Raw genomic sequence first — 22,959 nt, forward strand, 5'->3', positions numbered from 1 at the left:
ATTGAAAAACAACATAAATTTTCCAGACCTGAGATTCAAATCCGGGGTCCCACGACATTGGAAGTCTGGCGCGTAACCGCTCAGCGATCATGAGAGTATATTTTGGTAGAAACTTTTTATGAAAAAATACGACGCCCGACGGGACTTGAACTTCTAATCACTAGATTCGCGCCTATGTGCTTTACCAAATAAGCAACGTGCATCTTACTTAATTACGACTAATTTAACTAGTAGTTCTTACATAATATTAACGCAATTTGATAAACATTTCATGTAAGAACTACTAGTTATTTTTTTTTAAATATACCATAAAGGCTTTTTTAATATTAAGGAAACAAACAGTTACATATTGATTACAAAAATTTAAAATATAATAATGAAAAGTTATTGCAACCAGCAAAGTTTCCATGTATACATTATAATATAGTTAAGCCTAAGGCGTCGTGCACATAGAATCGGGCTTGCGGGGCGCTCGCGCATATTCAATGTAAATCATCGAAAATACAACGTAATCAAATACGCCAGCGCACACTGGATTTGACGACGCATTGTGCCCGCCTGCCCCATGATTCATCGTTTTTTGGCTTCTCAGCGATACGAATTAACGAAAATACAACGTAGTCCATTCATTGAACACGGCAAACAAAATTACGCTTCTGGCAGCGTCGTCGATAGACGGGCGAGAAGCCATTATTTAATAACAGTGAACTCTTTGTTTAGTTATTACGTGTCCGATATTTTGCTGGTATAACGATGTCATCGTGAATATTAATTACAAGCCCCGAGAAATTTAATAATATTTTTATTGCTTTGTTATGAGAGACGCTGATAATAATAATTATATTGTGCTCCTTGAGCCCCTAATTACATAGGTGAAGGGTAATGCGCGGGTGGGAGGGGGCCTACTTTGTAGAGAGCGCACCGAGCGCCGCGTTGGTGGGCTTTATGCCTAACAAGATAGAAAGTAAGAATAACATAAATATAAAGAAATTACATAAGAAAATTACATGAGAAAAATGAGGAAGAATAATGAATAATTAAATTATATACAAAAAAAATAACATAAAATATATATATATATATATATATATATATTTATATTCATACAAAAATTTGGAGATAGCGCGTTTAAATGAAACATGTGAATTATTAAAAGGATCAACGGTGTAGAAATACATATTATAATTTAAACAAGAGCGCCGAATAAAAGAGTTTTGTGCATAATTAGAATCGCTACGACTGATAAGGTAAAAAGTGTGGTTTCGCGTAAATCTTGATGGACAATGGAAACCCACCCTTTCGAGTAGGTTTGGCGAGTCAACAATACCATTGATAATTTTAAAAAGAAAATATTGATCAGATATAGAACGTCGACTTTCCAAAGATGGTACCATAAAAGTTGCAGTGGTCGAAATAGAATTAGATAAATCATAACGGTTTAAAGCTTTAAAGGCTTATCAAATATGATATATATTTTTTAATTTAACTCTAAATAAGTTGATTGTATAACGAGCTGTATGGCAGGTTGCACTATCTTGTTGGAATCACATATCTTCCAGATCAAAATCATCAAATTCATGCCAGAAAAAATATTAATCAAGTTTCTGTAGCATCCTCAATTGACAGTAACTGCATTTCCATTTTCGTTTTCAAAAAAATACAGTGCAATTACACCTTCAGACCATAAACCAAACCAAGCTGTTAATTTTTTTGGGTGTAAAGGTGTTAAAAGAATGACATGTGGGTTTTTCATTACTCTAAATGCGATAATTGTGATTATTTACGAAGCAATTTAACCAAAAATGAGCTTCATCGCTGAAGACGGTTTTTTCATGAAATAATGGGTACATTTCAAGTTGCTCTAAATCCCAACCAGCAAAATTTATTCTCACCAAATGGTCATTCACAAAATATTGTAGGTATATCGAAAAGCCCTGTAATGATGGATTGGATATTTATATTATATAGAAAAGCCTTAAAATAATAAATTGAATATGTACTACTTTTTAAGATATTTAAATGCAATAAATATACAAATACTTACAAGATAAAAAGAACTTTATATAAACAACGTTTTTAAATTTTCTGTTGAATCATATAAGCTTGACTCGACTAGCTTAAACGATCAAAAAAATTTGTACTTGATAGAAATATTACTAATATGTCATATTGATTTCCATAGTAACGCACGTATATATTAATAATTTAGTTGCTAGGACCCCAGACCCCTAGCAACCAATAATGCTCTCGAAATAACTTTTCATACAAAACAGGATTAACTGAAAATGAATTAAATTCTACTTAAACATGGCTAAAACGCATTGGCATCGTGTTCTGATATATTCTAAAAGTTTCAAATGTCTAGCTAGTCGGGAAGTTAGCTAAAAATCGATTGCAAGATTTGTACCGGAAAAAGAACCACCGGACAAATAAGAATACGAGCTTAGAAAAACGTTCTAATAAAATATACTATTATTAGGTATGTTAAAAATAAAAATCTCTAATATTATATTTTTTTACTTTTTTAAATTCAAGCCTTTGCACTCTACGTATTAAATTTATAATTTTTATTTTCAAATATTAAACCATTCAACTCCCGGGCAGCGCCGGGTGAGGGAATGGGACAATTGGACGCCAGGAAAATTGGACGCCGCACTGTCGTAAACACGTATACAGAACGTAGACGAGGAATTTTAATCAGTTTCTATCTACTACTTAGTAGTTTTAATTCATTTTACTCTTAACATAGTGTTTTTTTATTGCGGATTGAGAATTACCATGTCTAAGGCTTTATATAAAATAAAAAAACTCTTTTTTCGTTGGAACTTAAACATATGCACGATTAAATCATAATTTACGTCTGCATATTTTTAATTCTCACCAACTATTAAATCATAATATAATTATTTAAATATAAATAATGTTATTAAATATTTTTTTAAATTACCTAAAAGTACTTAACGTCTATTTATTTCCGAATTGCGTGGCGTCCAGTTGTCCCGGCGCCAAATCTTCCTAGACCCCCGGGTGATACTAAATTTGTTATAAATGAAACCAATAATTATTGAGTAGGTGATCAATAAAAGTGAACATGTATTATGCCACCACGTTACAAAATACGAGGATTCTTGGAAAATATATTAGTAAATGTTTGCACAATTTAAAATGCACATATTTAATAGAAATACTACATGCATCGAGACACATTAATGCTACACTACTGGTATATTGCAGACAATTTAAAAACAAGATTGATCTGTTCCAAATTGATAATTTTTACGCGGTGTGGGCCTTTTTGCAGGGATATAGAATTACAAATTATATAAGTATCTATTTTCCATAGTGTCAAATTATAGCAAATTCGGTAAGGAGCTAGACGCAATAATAAACAATTCAGCATATCCGTTTTTCACTTAGTCAGTCATCCATTGACGCAAACGCCAGATAATAGCTGACTCTATTATTTCAACAAAAAGAATATTATTTTGATTATATAAATAGCGAACAATAATTCATCGAAAATCATAATATGGGCCTCCACACTGTGGAGGTTTGTATTAAAATATTTTGTTTTTACGAGAAATGGATGTCAACCACTTGCTCAACCTATTAGGTCTATACCCTGACTCATACACAAATTGAAAAACAATATGTGTACTTGCCAGACCCAGAATTCTAACCTGGGACCCACGATGCTATAGTGACTATAGTCCGAAGCTTAAGAGCGTACATAAGTGAAACGGCAAATAATTTTCAACTGTATGTGAAACGAAATTTCGGCCGTGTTGCCATTCGGAGACCGACAGTCGAGGTGTCTGCACATCGATTTGTTTAGTCATGGCGTCGGATGAAAATATTTTTAAATCGAGTAAAGATGACTAAAAAACTTTACGTATGTACTTAAAAAAGAAAACATGCCAATGAATATATTATTATTATTAGTAATATATCAATAAACATATTATTAAATGGACCCATGTTGGATTTTTATGACAAATTATTTTTCGTTCGGCAAGCGTTATTTGCACAATCCGCGCGTCGCCTAGTCACGATCTTTTTAGACCATGCCTCAGCTGAGGGTATAGCCTTAAGCCACGCGGCCATCGTGGGGGAATTGATTTAAGCAGGGTTTAATTGAGTTTTAAAAACTGACCAGCACCATATAAAAATTGTATTCTTAATAAGAATGTAAACAAATAAGAATGACTGACGAAGTTTAGTGTGCACTATCTATGTAGAATCTAGCCTACAGCCTACCTTCACACCTCGCACTGATTTCGTAACACCCTAACTCCAGAATGGCATTGTTGTTTTATTTAATCTCACCCTCAGGCGGACGAAACCGGTCCAAATTATTTATTGAAGTGGGATCATCATCATCATCAGCCTGAATCTATCCACTGCTGGATGAAGGCCTCTTCAAGCTGCTTCCACTTCTCTCAGTCCTGTGCATTGCGTTGACACGTACTTCCGCAGAACTTTATCATTTCATCGATCCAGCGGCCTCTAGGTCTACCTTGCGGACGTTTTGTACTTCTTGGATACCACTAGATGACTATATTTCTCCAACCATTGTCTCTTCTTCGAGCTATGTGTCCAGTCCATCTCCATTTAAGGCTTTTAATAAACTCTATTACATCGCAAACCCTTGTCTGCTTCCTTATCCACTCATTCCTCTTTTTGTCCTTTCGCGTTATGCCCAGCATGCACCTCTCCATACCACGTTGTGCTACTCTAAGTTTCTGGATCTCTCTGTTACTTAGGGTCTATGTTTCACACGCATATGTGATCACGGGAAGCACACACTGGTTGAACACTTTGCGCTTTAGGCACAGTGAAAGGTCACTTTTGAAGATATTATTCAGGCGGCCAAAAGCACTCTAGCCTAGCTTTACTCTGCGAACAATTCCATCGAATATACATCCATCTATAGACATTCGTTGTCCCAGATAGATGTAGCTTTTCTCCTGTTTGAGCTGAGTGCCTTTGATGAGGATCTTTTTTTTGCCTGCAAAGCAGTTGAACATGACTTTCGTCTTTGTTGTATGGAAGTGGAATAAGTACTAAAAAAATGCGTTTTATTAAATCAAACAACAATGCAATGCAGTTCCACCATGAATTGACAGTTAACACAATAAAATAAATTCCAGAATGGCACCCTATAATATAGGTCAGTGGTTCTTAACCTGGGTTCGATTGAACCCCAGGGATTCGGTGAGTCAGTCTCAGGGGTTCGGCGGAGGTCAAGACATACGCCCGACTCATGATTCGTGATGACACGCCCCGCTTGGCCATCATTGGCTGCAGGTGATCACGCAACATCGCTTGGCCTATCTGTGCTGCAGGGAATTTCGTGCGCTCAGTAGCAACTCTTCAGAACAACAACGCTCTCAACGTTTTGGTGTCAACAAATGGTAACGTACCCTGTTATTGCTAAGAAAGCTCTGGAGATTTTCATACCGTTTGTTACAACATATCTTTGCGAGGAATCATTTTCGAGGATGCTGGACATAAAAACGAAGAAAAGAAACAGACTTGCAAAAATGTCATGAGAGTGGCACTTGCCAAGGTGAAGCCGCGCATTTTTGAACTGGTCTCTGAAAGGCAACAGCAGAAGTCACACTGAATTGCAGTAAATATTCATTATTATGTTTTTGTGTGAAAATCATGTTTTAATGGTTTTGTTCTTTGAACACAGTGATGTCGATGCACGATTCATTTTGTGCACCAGTAAAATATATACTTACCTATGTTTTGAATTTGAAAAAAATCATATTTAATTTTTCCAATTAAGAAGGGTTCGGTGAATGCGCAATGAAACTGGTGGTGGTCAGTACCTCCAACAAGGTTAATAACCACTGATATAGGTTGAAATAATATAATACATAATATGAGGCGTCTAATTACAAAAAGCGACAAGTCCACAATTCAATATTACGGGGAAACAACGTTTTTATGTTTCTAGCTTCAATTATTTGTTTTAACGTGAGCAATTATTTGTTTCCCCGTTGTATTCTATGTCGAAATTAGAACCAAATGGCAATTTGTTTCAGCCGATAAACTTTTCAATGTAATAAATATAGACAAAATAAAATTGGACTTAGCGCTACTTGTACTTCACTTTTTAATTTATCCCGCATAAGGCACATATTTCCGTGGCACTGTCATAAGTTTACCAGATGCTACAGGATGGGAGACGCCTTTTTCAATATTGAACGTTTCATTATTGGTTGACTTAAACACGCGCGAAATCAACCAAGCTTTAAATAATATGAAACACGGACTTAGCGCTTTTTGTAATAAATCGAGACTTAAAATATTTTTTTTCGTAGGGTTATGTCGCGTTTTGGAATTTATAGATCAATACATATTGTGTAAAATTGTACAAAGAATACGTGCATATTTTTTTCTCGATTTTGACGAAATGTGGACTTATCGCCTTTTGGAATAAGGCGCCTCATATGTAACTGATTTCAAAGACGTTCGTATTTATCGTATCGTACAATTATCGAAAATAGGTCATATATTTCCATTGTTATTTTTAATGTTTCAATGTAGGGGATGATAAACTAAAACTGTCAAAAGAATCACGTGCCATAAAGGTATTTACACGATCAAAATAAAATGGGTGGGGTCCACTGCAACCGTTCCGCTTGTTTTGTGAAACGTCGTAATGAGTGAAACGAGAGTCCCACTTTAATTGTTTCGAGCACGCCATTCGATTATTATTTAAATTGCAATGTGTGGGATTTTGTGCGACATTGATAAAAAGTATCATGTGGCATTATTCGGCGGCAAAACGCGTTAAGTGACTTTGTAGTGATTTAGAGAGAATTTAAATTTGTACAATGACCATTATGGAATTGAAAACTTGTAATGTACAACGATAGTTGGAGATAACCTGACTACTTACTACACAATTCATTGTTTGAATTGATATAAGACTATTAGTATCGAAGGCAGAACTAGAAATGGACCAGAATTCATCGGAGCACCGTTCCGGATAATTCACAATATTTAAGAATGTAACATTCTTTATTAAAATTTATAAATACTATAAAATATCATTTTAACTTCGGTTAGTAATTAAGGAATTAATTGATACTTACCTAATATACTAAAACTGATATCCAAAATTATAACGCAATTCGATAAGCATGTAACAGCTACTAGTTAAAATCGTCGTAATTAACTAAGATGCCCTTAGCTTAATTGGAAAAGTATACTGGCACGAATTCAGCAGATGCCGGTTCAAGTACCGTTGGGTGTCATATTTTTTCTTACAAAATGATTTTTTCTAGTGTGTACCTATATGCATGAGATATTTTCAAATTATGTATATTCAAAAATTAACGAATTATTCATTAAAACCCCTTTCTCAGATTCAGGTTTTTGTTACTTAGCGCCTATTTTATTTCGTGTATTCATTTTATTTGAAACGTTAAATAATTGTAATAGTAATAGTATCGAACGAAGGTACTTGATGGAATATGAATTGAAATTTTAATGGAATTCCCGGTTTTACCTTTCGGCATCTTCAGGCACTGTGTACACTCACCAAAAGGCAAACACACACTAACAAAAACAATATTAACTCTAACTTATATAACAAATCAATACAATAAAGTAGGTAAAAACTTATCGCATACCTATTAAGTCAAGGATCCAATAAAAAAATATAACAAACAAATTATGAATACTTCAAGTTTTTGTAAAAAAAACCCCCTACCTTATCAATAATATACACTCGATAAGCGTATAATAAATCGTCAAAACCGAATACCCCATTTTCACGTGCATGGATTTACTGTTGACAGTAAGAAAATGTATGGGTAAACATGTGTTATCCTGCAGTTGGCAAGATTGCAAGCATGAATCAAAAAACTTTGGAAGCTTCTAAATTTTCATGCGACAGTAAGATTTTTTCGATCTGCGCCTGCGCAGTAGAACGATAGTGGCGAACCTGCCGGCACAAAAACGAACTACGAACGAATTTCCAGGTTGAACGATTCTCACTACCTGTCAAATGGTACGAAATTGTACCATAAAATGACAACATCGCGTTTCGCTCACTCTTGAAGAATGAGATTGGAGCGACAGTCAGCACTTTTACGTGTAAACAGTTATTGTCACGACGGTTTAAAATACGCATTATTGCCGCACAGTAAATCCATGTACTTGTACAGGCGCAATTATAATAGATCATTATTAATTATAAACAATAATAATTACAAGATAAAAAGAACTTTTTATATAGAACGTTTTAAAATTTTCTGTTGAATCATATAAACTTGACTTGACTAGCTTAACGGCCCACATGCTCAGCGTACGTCAAAATGGAGCTTTTATGCTATGTCCCTATGTGAGCATGTCCCCGCTTAAACGATCAAAAAATTTGTACTTGACATGTCATATTGATTTCCATAGTAACGCACGTATATATTAATAATTTAGTTGCTAGGACCTCAGACCCCTAGCAACCAATAATGGTCTCGAAATAACTTTTCATACAAAACAGAATAACTGAAAATGAATTAAATTCTACTTAAAGATGGCTAAAAGTATTAAAAAATGCATTGGCAATGTGTTCTGATATATTCTAAAAGTTTCGAATGTCTAGCTAGTCGGGAAGTTAGTTAAAAATCGATTGCAAGATTTGTACCTGACAAAAAACCACCGGACAAATAAGAATACGAGCTAAGAAAAACGTTGTAAAATACCACACTCAAGAGGTGTAACATCGTCCATTCCTCGAACAATGGTAACATATTGGAAATTAATGGAGGCAAAGCCCGAGTCGCAAAAAACGACTTAAATGGAATAGTACAAAACTTAAATCCATTAGACGTTAAATAACTGATAATTAACCCATCGCCAATGGTTGGGAATCACATACGCTATATTATTTAAATCTGCGACACTTATATCGATATTCATGTGAAAAATGGCTAAACAATGCTATAATATTATTATATGGCATGTTACAAATAATAAAGGTAATTTAACAAATAATTCTATTCTACGTATGTAAGTAGGTACCTACCTCGTGCGTGTTTTTATCAAAATCAGATAAAAATAACAACATTTTGTTGTGGGAAATAATATTTATGGAAAAATACTATTTTTGTAATCATTTTTACTCAAACAAACTAAACAATGATGCATATAATCCCGATGAACATTTATTTATCGTAGTAAATTTTCGGGTTTCCCACCGTGTGTCCTTCTTCCTTCTTTACTCAATATTTCGGGCTCGTTGCAGAAACCATTATCAAGAAATGATGAAAATGTAGCGTAGGTATGTGAATGTAAACGTTGCTCTAAGAATGACAAAAGGAATCCGATTAGCTAAGAGCAAACGTTGCTCAGAGTAATCTGTCAATCGTTACGATCAGGGATACCGGCTCGAATATTGGATTTTTCTGATGAAGCCATGACGTTTTTAACCGTAATCCATCATCAGTGGAATATTTATTTGTTTAAATTCTAAAGGATTCAAGCTCTGTACTATTCCATTTAAGTCGTTTTTTGCGACCCGGATTTCACCTTTCGGCATCTTCAGGCGCCGTGTACACTCACCAAAGGTAAACACACACTGACAACGAACAATCTTTACTCTAGCTTATATAATAAATAAATACAATAAAGTAGGTAAAAACTCCATTACCTACCTATCAAGTCAAAGGTCACAAAAATACAATAAACAAATTATGAATAATTAACTATTTCTTTTATTCAAACGAATAATTCACAAGATTTAAGAATATATCATTCTGATTATTGAACATTATATAATTTAGAAAAACACATTTTATTCTTATACATAATCAGAATGATATATTCTCAAATCTTGTGAATTATTCGTTTGAATAAAAGAAATAGTTAATTAAAAATTATTAGCAAGTACAAGAAGTTGCTTAAAAAATATTGGAGAAATTTCTAGACGTCGGTTAGTAATCGTTGTAATAGTAAAATAACTACCTACTTTGATTTAATAAACAAAAATCGATTGCCGAAGTAACATGATTTCGAAGAGCGCTGAGTGGTAGGTATTTAATAGCCAATAGCTTAAATATTGTCGCCATCAGTATGTCTTCCGTAGCATAATGGTTGAATGCGACGAGTTTGGGGCGTTTACCCGTTGGAGATGCCGGGTTCGATTCCCGACCGGTTGGCTTACTTTTTTCAAAAAAGTTTTTTCTATTGGTTGTGATATACTCTCTCAGTTAGTGTTTTTCTAAATTATATAATGTTAAATTATGAATAGTTGAAGTGTCAGTAAAAAACCTAATTAGTATAAACTCTAGCTTATTAATAACAATACACTCGATAGCATATTATAATAAGTCGTCAAAATGTAATAATAGATCATTATTATTTATAAACAAAAAAAATACTACACTCAAGAGGTGTAAATCGTAAATAATTCTAAGAAAAATAATTAATGGGGTTGACTAATGAGAAATTAGTCTTACCGCCTGAATATGCCGAAATGGGAAACCCGGGTCGCAAGAAACGACTTAAAGGGAATAGTACAAAGCTTGAATCCATTAGAATTTATCTACTACGTACTCTTGTAATTAAGTACATATATTTATTTGTTTATTTTCCATATCATGTTGTAAACGTTTTGAAGTTATAATTTGTAAAGTGCATTTTTATGTTTATCATTATTTAAAATGAGCACGGGTAGCACAAATTAGTTGAACACCCTACGCTTAAGACATAATGGTAGGTCACTCTTGAAGATACTATTCAGACGTCCGAAAGCACTCCATCCCAGCTTTGTTCTTCGAGCAATTTCATCGTGCATGCTTCCGTCTATGGACACCTACTGTCCGAGATAAACGTAGCTGCTGACTTGCTCGAGTTGGGTGCCATAAATACAGATAATCGCAGGGTCCGAAAAACAGTTCCTCATCACTTTTGTCTTTGAGACATTTATCTTTAGTCCGACCGTTTGACTGACATCCGCGAGTTCTTGCACGTATGGCTGCGAGACGTGGACCCTCAACACGAGAGATGTCCAAAGGCCAAGAGTCACACAGCGAATCATGGAGAGATGTATGTTGGGCATAGCGCGAAAGGACCGTAAGAGAAACAAATGGGTTAGGAAGCAGACAGGAGTACGCGATGTAATATACGTTGCCAAACAACTGAAATGGAGATGGGCGGGGCACATTGCTCGCCGAAAGGACGGCCGCTGGACAAATGCCGTCATCCAGTGGTACCCAAGGGGCACGAAACGGCTACAGGGTCGCCCTAAAAGCCGCTGGATTGACGAACTGGTAAAGTTCGGCGGAAATACATGGCAGCGAACGACACAGGACCGAGAGAGTTGTAGAAAGCTTGGGGAGGCCTTCATCCAGCGGTGGATTGACCCCGACTGATGATGATGATTATGTGAAACAAATGGATTTTAATGTCAATTTGAATAATTTTTTTCTTTCGACCATGTCCGATCCTAATAAGATCATAATATGGGCTACCACAGAGTAGTGGTTTGTATTAACAGATTTTTTTCTACGATAAATGGATGTAAGCCACTCAGTAGCGAAGGATGGAGGTAGGCTCTTAAAATCCGCCATAAATAGTGAACATTTTCAGTCATTCGTATTTGTTTTCATTGAAATTATACTACAATTTACAGGTGGTGTTGGTTAGTTTTTAAAATTCAATTAAACCCTGCGAAAACCAAGCCATAATAGATAATAGTCGAAAAATACTCGTCTATCTATAAAATAAAATTATGCAATTAAATCATACATAACTTTGAATATTTTATAGATAGAATAATATTTTAATGTGTTATAATTAAGTTTATCGTGGGTTAATGAATTTAAAATATGTTTAAACAACACTGCGTGTAATATTTGTATATCTAATCCAATGGAAACAAATAAGTATGAATGAAAAAATGTGCACAATTTTGTCATATCGCCTAAAATATACTAAAACTATTATGGTTTGATTTAGGCAGGGTTTAATTTGTTTTAAAAAACTAAGCAACACTTAGTTGCATAAAATAAAATACATATGACTAACAAAGTTGAGTGTGCACTATTTATGGTGGATCTTAACAGCCTATCTCCATCATTCGCCACTGCTGAGTGACCCATTTGCTCAACCTATTAAGTCCATACTCTGACTCACACACAAATTGAAAAACAATATGTGTACTTGCCAGACCAAGGATTCAAACTCGGGACCCATGACGTTATAGGCAAACGCTTAAGCCGCGCGGTCATGGTGGATGTATTTCAATAAATATGGATAACAATTCAAACCGCACTAAAATCCTTTAAGAATCGCAATTCAGTGTTTTAAAACAGTTTACAAAACGCCGTCTATTTAATGGTCCAAACTATTTAATATACACAATATATATATATACGGTTATATTATTATTATATGTACATGAAGTACAATAGAAGAGAATGGGTCACATTATCATATAGCAAAGTCAGCATTATATTATATTGTATAATATAACAACGCATTTCCCCTTTATGTGAGGTCACATTCTGCGCTACGATAAATCAATTGCATATATACATATTATATATATGTACGTACGTCCATGTAAAGCTAAACCAAGTAAACCCGCATTGAGTTAAAAAAAAAACAGGCTGGGAGAACTTGAAGACAATGAATAAATCTAATGTATTATAAGGATCCAAGTGTGTATATATAAAGTTCTTTACAATTGCTACATATTATGTTGAATAGAACCTTTTATATGTGAAGATGGCGCCTGAATACACGCAAATCTACATACATATATGAAATCTACGTGCATATACAGAGTAGAAAAAAATCGCTGTGTGTCCTTATGTACGCGCGTTTTTGGCGTAACAAAACCAAAACAAAAGTTGTGATAACCTAGATTCTTCAACTAGCTCTTAATTATCTTGTTAAATTACACTCAAGGAAAAGGGCCGCTTATTGGAGAGCCACTTGTTTATTTCTGTACACTTTAACTTATATTACTAAATTATATAATTATTTCTCGTTGTTTTTATTATTAAAGTAACAACATTACTGTCACTCGGACGCTTAATCATTTGTTTACGTAAGGAATTGCAAATGGCCGATAATAATACATTCGTTGCCTAGGCAACGGAACAATTCTACTATCGAACTTGCGTTTTTAAACAGCTGACTGATTCGCAGCTAACTTCATACTGTCGGGCACTTTCGTAACTAGAGAATTGCTTATCGAATTGCGTTATAATGTTGGCTATCGGTTTTAGTATATTAAATTAAGCTAGGTATCAATGAATTCCTTAATTACAGTTTCAATTCCTGTCGGGTGTCGTATTTTTTTCTACAAAAAGACTTTTTCTAGTGTGTATATGCATGAGATGTTTTCAAATTATGTATATTCAGTACTTATAATAAATATATAATGTCGCATTCTGAAATCTTGTGTCTTATTCGTTGAATAAAAGAAATAGTTTATTACGTGTACATTAAACTGAAAATTTTGAAATTTAACTGTTTCAATAAAACAATAATCTTATTCTTTTGGTGGCGTATTCTATCAAAGGATGGCGACCAATCTGCAGTGAGTACGTCTCCATATCCTGGACGAATCCTTCCAGAGCTCCAATGCTTTGGACACTGGGCCATTTAAAAAACCTATTTAATACGGTCTACTTAGAACATTCGGCCCCCTTTATAAGTGTTAATTAAATCTCTTTATACTGTTTTTCTATTTCGAATACTGCATCTATATACTTGTTTTTTTTATACTGTTTAGTACTATTTATTGGTTATTAAATGTCATGTTGTCAACATTTTAAATTTATAATTTGTAAAGTTCACTCTAATAATAAATAAATAAAATAAAAAAACCTTTTTATTTCTTACAGACAAAAAGTAAATGACAATGAATTGACTATATCTAATGTATATATAACCTATAATTATATCTTTTATGTATATATATCTATGATTTTTTTTATATTTTTGTATAATACATATATATATTTAAATTTTTATTTTGTATATAATACTGATAAATAATGTTTATATATTAAACAGTGCTATGTAATGTTTATATAGAATATATTTTTGTATTTGTAACTTAAATAATATTTTGGTTTGTTTGGTTTGTAAGAACCCCTCTTCGGGTGAAGGCCTCCTCCAAAGAAAGAAATCCCACTGGACTCTGGGATAGATGCAAGGTTTGTTGTATTGCGTGGTTGTATTTTCCTTTGGAGGGTTATGGTCGTGATCTTCCTCGGTGACCAGCCGTATTGGAAGATGGTTTTTGTTTCTTGTTATAATATGTTCACTCTAATATGTAAATAAATAAATTTGAATTTGAAAATATATTTGAATTCAGGACTAATTATCTAGCTCAGAAAAACTACATACATACTTCGGTTGTATTTTCGCAATAAAAAACTCCAGCATACATGATAATAATAAAAAAAAATTACAATAGGTACTCAATTTAAATTTGAATTTATATTTCAATGAAAATGACTTCATTGTTATATTGTTAAATAGTACGTATTTGCTACAATTGCTACAAGTATAATATACACTTAATACTCGTTGGCAGTACTTAGAAAAAAATTGTTATACTTACCAACAGTAAAACTTAAAATTTTCGTCAAACTCTCACGATTGAATATTCCACGAAACTTCATAATTCTTTACATGCTTAAAATAATTGATAAAAAAATTATTTCGCAATAAACTGGATGCCGTCGTGCAAAAAAGAGCAACCCCACAGAAAACATTGTTAAATAAAATACATTTTCAATGGTTACATCGCGTTACAATAGCTCGGGATCCCGAATACCGGGATCCCGAGTTATTTTCGATATCTATGAATCCCGGGATTGATAAACGTAATCACGAAACTTTCGGGATTGATTTTTTTACAAATAACTACATTAAAAATAAACTGAGTTTGATTTATACCCATGTGTAAGTTGCCGATTCGTTTTATTTTTTCACATAAATTAATAAAAACGAGAAAGATTGGAAAAAAACAATGCTTCGCACTATTAACAAAGTAATTCCACCATGATTTCATACGTGTTACGGCAGTTTCATATTTGGCTGACTAATTAGATTTATGAAGCGGAAAGGCCATAAGTACACCATGATTTGCTTTAATATTTTAAATCTCGCTAACCCATTCATTAAGTCTTTACTATCAGAAACAGCAATCCCATATTAAAATCACATTATTATAATTATATTACAATATTATTTACTCCGTTAAATTTATGTATTTCCATGATTGAACGTATACAATATTAACAATAAATGTCTAGAATAGTATAATTAATTATACTAGGTTTATTTTTGACCGATTTTATCAATGTTATTTGTAAATATAAACATTTGATATTAACAATGGAAAAAAATGCTAATCCCGGGATTGTTAAATTGTAATCCCGAAATCCCGAAATCCCGGGATCAGAATTTTGGCTCGGGATTGGATTCCCTAGTTACATGTAACGTACGATTGTACGATTGCAGCAAAACACTCGGATCTTGCGTCTAAATTCTCAATATGAAAATTTGACATACTTGCTCTGTATCGTTATCAAAGTTAGCACAACTAAGCGAGGGGCTGTTACCTTTTGACAGTTCAGACGGCTAACTTTTTTGAGTTATATGTAAATTGTACGTAAAAAATTTCACCGTGGCACAGTTCGCCGTGAACTTTCTCATCGGAAAGAGATTACCGTATTACTATACGGTCTCCAATTTTATTAGATTCAATATGAACATTAATCTTATTAATATTAATAATCGAATCAGGTGTGAGACAAGGAGATGCGCTATCCACTATGGTATTTAACCTTGTGGTGGAATCCATAGCTCGTGAAACCAACATAAGAGGATAGGTAGATAACAGTACAACGCAGATGTGCGCTTATGCTGACGACATAGTAATTACAAGCAGATCCAAACAGAGGATGATCGACCATGGTGGCACTATGAAAATAAAAGCAGAAAACGCTGGGCTGCAAATAAACCAGTCAAAAACTAAGTATATGGTCAGCACGCGCGATCAGGTACCGCTGCAGAATATAGACATAGGACAGCATGCATATGAAGGGGTGGACAAGTTCACGTATCTCGGATCCAGCCTAAATACCCAAAATAAGACAGCAGAGGAGATGAAAATCCGCCTTATCTCCGGGAATAAATGCTGGCATGCCTGCAAGCGACTGGTGGGGTCGAAAATTCTAGGCCGAAGAAGTAAACTTCTAATTTATAAAACAATTATAAGGCCAGTGGTCACTTATGGCTGTGAGACTTGGTGCTTAATTCAAAACGAGGAAAACAAATTAGCTGTCTTCGAGCGCAAAATACTCCGCAAAATCTTTGGACCCACGTTGGAAAATGGGAACTACAGAATAAAAATTAACCACGAGTTGGAAGAGCTGATTGAACAGCAAACAATCATAAGATACTGTAAGTCCCAAAGACTACGATGGGCGGGACATGTGGAGACAATGCCTGAAGTTAGAGCGCCAAGGATCATGACGAAGTGGCTACCCCAACGGAAGAGACCCAGAGGCCGTACAAGAAGGAGATGGGCTGACGCCGTAGAAGTGGACTGGCTTTATATAGGAAGACCCGGTAACTGGAGGAGTGTGGCGAGAGACCGGAGTGAGTGGAGAGCGGTTGTGGAGGAGGCCAAACCCCACCCCGGGATGTAGCGCCGTGGAAGAAGAAGAAGAAGAAGAAGATGAACATTAATGCAATTTCCATAGTTGATTTTGGCAAAATTCATGAATACATGAATGAAAATCTAACCTAACCTAATCTAACAAATAATCCAGTATATTGGCTATTTAAAAAAAAATTCGATTCAATTCAATTTTTTTTTTAACATACAGTGAATATTACCTACAAATTATAAATTTAAGACGTTCACAACATGACATTTAAAAACAAATAAACAGTGTAAAGAAGAAATAAATATATTCAGTATCATAATGCGTCAATTACATTGAGCTACTTTACGAACTGTTTGTTGGCGAATTTTAAAGCGGGTGATTCAGCTACTGCAATTGTGATGATGACACACAAAACTTTCCATTCGCTGAGAAGCCAACAAGCTAGCGACTATTTTGACAGAACGTAGTTCGTTTTTTACCGGGATGTCGCTACTATTAATTACGCTCTACTGCGCAGACGCAGTAGGCCCACACGCCGGCGTGTAGCGTGTTAAGTTGATCGACTTTCAACTTTTCTCGATATATTGTTTATAATCTGCTTTTTAGCTTGTTCGATGATGACACTGGGCGACTTTACAGGCAGATTGTAAATTCGCCAACAAGCAGCTCGTAAAGTAGCTCAATGTCATTGACGCATTACCAATAATACAACTTTTGAGAGCAGTAGCGGTTTTCCATGAAGTAGAGAGACGATGTCAACATAGCTTTTATTGAACATACATAATTTTAAAAACATCTCATGCATATACACACTAGAAAAAGTCTTTTTGTAGAAAAAAATACGACGCCCGACAGGAATTGAATCTGTATCTCTCGGGTATCGCGCCCATGCCCATAAACCACTATGCTACTGGCGTCATACTTAATTACGACAAATTTTAACTAATCGCTTTTAATACTATCTGAAGTACTTTCCAAATTGAGCTACTACTGGCGAACGGCTTTTGTATTTTTAAATCAAAGTAGGCATTACTTTAATTACTACTCGACGTCACGGATCACTCCAAGATTTCTGTTGTAACTTACTGTAACTTGCTAATTCAACAAATAATATATTATATAGTTAATAGTATTAAATAAATAAATAAAAATAAAAAAGCCTTTTAATTTCTTACAAACATAAGTAAATGACAGTTAATTGACTATATCTAATGAATATATATATATATAACCTATGAATATATCTATTATGTATATATATATATCTGTCTATGATTGTATTATCTACTTATTTTCTAGTTTATATAATATTAATTATTATTATTTTTTATATTTTTGTATAATACATAATATATAAATTAAGATTTTTTATTTTGTATATAAAACTATTAGATAATGTTTATAAATTAAACAATGATATGTAATTAATTTGTTTGGTTTGTAAGAACCCCTCGTCGGGTGAAGGCCTCCTCCAAAGAGGACTCTGTTTTTGGCTATCTGTAGCCAATTTGGGCCCGCTGTCTTTATGATGTCGTCTTGCCATCTCGCATGGGGTCTTCCTCTATAGCGGCTCCCTTTTGGGCCGTTCCATGAAATGATTATTTGTGTCCATCTCTCATCTTGTATTCGCGCTACATGACCCACCTATTTCCATTTAAGTCTTTGAGCATGGATTGGAGCGTCTGTGGTTTTTGAAATATTTCTTATTTTGTGTGTCTTGTTTTTTGTTTTTTTGTTGATACTTAGCATATTGCGTTCCATACCGCGTTCGCAGCTGGTGATTTTGTTCTTTACTATGCTAAGTTTACAAACAGTAATATGTTCAATAATTTCGACCATGTCCGATCCTAATAGGACCATATGGGCCTTCACAGAGTGGAGGTTTGTATTAACAGATTTTGTTTTTTACGAGAAATGGACATCAGCCACTTGCTCAACCTATTAGGTCCATGCCCTGACTCACACACAAATTGATAAAAAATATGTGTACTTGCCAGACCCAGGATTCGAACCTGGGACCCACGGCGTGATAGTCCAACGTTTAAGGCTATACCTCAGTTGAGGCATGGTCTAAAAAGATCGTGGCTAGGCGATGTGCGGATTGCGGGTGCAAATGACGCATGCCGACCGAAATATAATTTGTCATATAAATCCAATATGCGTCCATTCAATGTTCTGTTTATTGTTCTATTAGTAATTCGGGCCTAATAGGACACGCGGACATGGTGGCAACCGAGGCCAATTTTGCGGCCTTTACTAAATTCGCCAGAGCGTACGGGGAGCGGGACACTCTCGACTCCCCTTGCCACTCTTCAAATTAAAGTCACTCTGATAGTTGCCATATAAATTAACATCATGCATTCGCACTTCGGTGCAAGGTTGCATCACCAGTCCCGTGCGGCTCTGCTCGGGACAAAATGAGGGCTTAAATACTTTGATCTGGCACACGTAAGGGTTATGTAAGCCGGCCGCGTATGACGTGACTGCATATACATAACGGGAGCGGAGGTGGGAGTTTTACACACCATGTTCTATTAGTAACAATAATAATATATTCATTGACATGTTTTCTTTTTAAAATAAATGGGTAACGTTTTTAGTCATTTTTACACGATTTAAGAATTAATACCCCCGTCGCCATCACGAAACAAAATGACGTATTGACACCTCGACGTTCGCTCTCAGACTGCCAGCGAGTCCAAAATTTCATCGCGCGTATAGTTGAAAATTATTTGGCGTTTCACTGAAGTATCGGCTTAAGCCTCGCGGCCACCGTGGGTGTATAATTAGAATATTCAATAATTAGAATGTTACATTTTTAAATCTTGTGAATTATTCGTTGAATAAAAAAATAGTTAATTAAAAATAGCCATTGTTGTATTGTATCCACTGCAATATATATTATTTTAATGACGTTTATTACCCGGGCAAAATTGTCACACGGATGCCTACACAGTTTCACAAGCCTCCATGTAACTATAACCATAACTGTTCGAGATTATGTTTCATGGAAATGCTAATGAATTACCACTAAGTAAACTGAATATTTTTTTAATTAATTAAATTGTGCGTTGGTTTCTTTCAGCACAGCGCTGTCCGCTGAATTATTTTACGATTTTGAAGAAAAATTCATCGTTGTAGTGTAGCAGTTTTGTTGCGAGACCGATAGCCATCGGGCGTTGCGTGATTTACTCGAAGAAGGGGTTGGAAAGGGGTGGATATTTTCGACATCACAAAAAACGCGTTATTTTTTTTAATCGACCATTTTCTAATACACGAGTCTGCAAAATATGACAATATATCACGTTCAAAGGAAATTAATAGTGTGTACGGGTATATCTTCGTAATAAAACTCTTATTTTTTGGATTAAAACTACATAATTTGAGGAGCTGTAACGAGAGAGAGCCTTATGATAATTAATATATTGAACATAACATACATAATTTGAAAACATCTCATGCATATACCCACTAGAAAAAACTTTTTTGGAAAAAATACGACACCCGACGGAACTTAAAGCTGTAACCACCGGATTCGCGTCAATATAATTGTCCAATAAAGCTACGGGCATTCTACTTAAGACGGTACTTCAGTGAAACGGCAAATAATTTTCAACTATAGGTGCGACAAAATTTTGGACTCGCTGGCAATCGGAGAGCGAAAGTCGAGCTGTGAACACGTAAATTTGTTTCGTGATGGCGACGGTGGTATTAATTCTTAAATCGTGTAAAGATGACTAAAAACGTTATCCATTTACTTGAAAAAGAAAACTTGACAATGAATATATTATTATTGTTACTAATAGAACAATAAACAGAACATTAAATGGACGCAGCTTGGATTTATATGACGAATTATATTTCGTTCGTCACGCGTAATATGCACAATCCGCGCATCGCCTAGCCACGATCTTTTTAGACCATGCCTCAACTGAGATATAGCCTTAATGACGACAAATTTATCTAGTAGTTCATATATAAAATGCTTACTAAATTGCGGCCGGTACGTCATGACTAACAATTTGGAGCGATTCGGACGTCGGTTAGTAATTAAGGCATTTAATTGAGACCTACATTGATAACATACAACACTATTAACACAGTTTGATAAGCATTTCATGTAAGAATACAAGTTAAACTAGTCGCAATTAAGTAGGATGCCCGTAGTTTAATTGTGAAAGCACACTGGCGCGAAATGAAAATAATTATCGATATATATATATATATTTATTTATTTGAAATTGAATTTAGGACGTTCACAACATGCGATTTTAATTTAACAATAACTGGTTCTAATCAAACAAGTTACATAAACATACATTTCTAATAAATACATAAATAAACAATGCATATCACTGAAAAAAATTTGTCTCTGGGGAGCGCATTGATTAGTCACGCAGCCCTCGTTAAAGGTACCTGATAAGTCTGGCATGAGGAAACAGTTCTGATCCAGGTGAGGTTATTACTACGACCACTAGGTGAACATAAATTTTAAATATTTAAGACGTCAAAAATGGTAACCATCCATCGTAAACGCAAGCAAGAATGTATTAAAAGCATAAATCACATATCGACTGTTTAATCTGCAAACCAGCCAACTCCATTTGGGCAAATTGTTCAGGAAACAATGAAAACTTAATAATTTAAATATCGAACGGAATTTAACAATTTCAAAAATACACTTGGAATTTTTTGTTTTATGAATTAATACACTATTTTAGCTTCCCTTTTATATATAAAGAAAATTTATATAAAGAGCGAAATTGTTCCATTTACGATATTGAAAATTTGGCACATGTATTTGGCTGTTTTATGTGAAGAACGATAACGCATTTATTTATAGGTTTAGGAGTATGAAATTTTTGTGTGAGCATAGAAAATATGCTTTATAACAAAATGCCATAAAAATCTAATTTTGGTCAAAATTGCAGTTAGCTGGTTTGCAGATTAGGCAGTCGATATGAACTTCAAGAAAATAAGCGAGCATTCTTTGAAGAAGGAAGTTATGTAGGTATAAATGAAGATTTCTTCTAGACTTGCCTTACAAAAACCTTTAACTCTTTATATGTCCCGTTACATGTTTTTTTACTCAAATCACATACGTATTTTCGCAAGTTCGCTGAGCCCTGGTTGGGAATCACTGGCACATAGTAGAACTTTACATTTTACTTGGATATCCAATACATTATTGTTATTCCCGAGTGAAAAAAAACTTGGCACTTCACACAATAGCAACCAAATGTAGGTCAAAACACAGCAAAGATTTTTTAAATATATTTATATACCACACCATACCTCTAGAGTCTAGAGTGTGGGGAAACGCATTCGAGGCATAATATTAAAAATAATCAATTCACTATAGACAGTGGCGAAGGGTGGAGGTAGGCTGTTAAGATCCGCCATAAATAGTGCACACTCAACTTTGGCAGTCATATGTATTTGTTTTCATTGAAATAAGACTGCAATTTACAGATGGTGTTGGTTAGTTTTTAAAATTAAATTAAACCCTGCGAAAACCAAGCCACATTAAAAAGTGAAAAAATACTCATCTATCTATAAAATATCTAAAACTATGCAATGAAATCATACATAACTTTGGATATTTTGTAAGTAAAATAATATTTTGTATGTATTACAGTTTGGCTTAGGTACTGCTTAATGAATTTTAAAAAAATATGTGTAATGTGTATTTTTAATCCTACGAAAACAAATAAGTATGAATGAAAAAACGTGCACAATTCTGTCGTATCAACTACTATAGTTTGGTTTAGGCAGGGTTTAATTGATTTTTAAAAACTAACCGTCGCCATCTGTAAATTGTAGTGTTTGTTCAATAAAAACAAAATGTGCACTATTTATGGCGGATCTTAACAGCCTACTTCAACCCTTCACTACTGAATGAATTTAATTAGTTTAATTGAGTGTTTTCAAATTGTGTAAGTATGTTCAATAAAAGAATGTTAGATTCTTGAATATTACAAATTATTATTAGTGAATAAAAAAATAGTTCGGTACTATGATGGCAGACGGTTATAACTGTAGTTTTTACAATTTTTAAGTTTTCTTCTATAATATATTCCAAATTGTATATTCTTTGATTTGGAAAAATATTCGAGCTGCAACTTTATTGGTCACAAAGTAACGTTAAAATATATCTGCATCTGACCAAATGTGAAAAAAGTCGATACGGCTAAAAATATATATTTGCTTAAAATGCAAGATAAATAAAACTTCATTTGTTTAAAAGAAATGATTTAAGGTTTGTGTTGGGATGCTAATTTCGCTTATTTTGATATAAAAT

The sequence above is a fragment of the Rhyacophila brunnea genome, unplaced genomic scaffold (genome assembly GCF_057557595.1).
Source record: "Rhyacophila brunnea isolate RB1 unplaced genomic scaffold, BYU_Rbru_1.0 scaffold_24, whole genome shotgun sequence".
NCBI classification, from domain to species: Eukaryota; Metazoa; Arthropoda; class Insecta; order Trichoptera; family Rhyacophilidae; genus Rhyacophila; species Rhyacophila brunnea.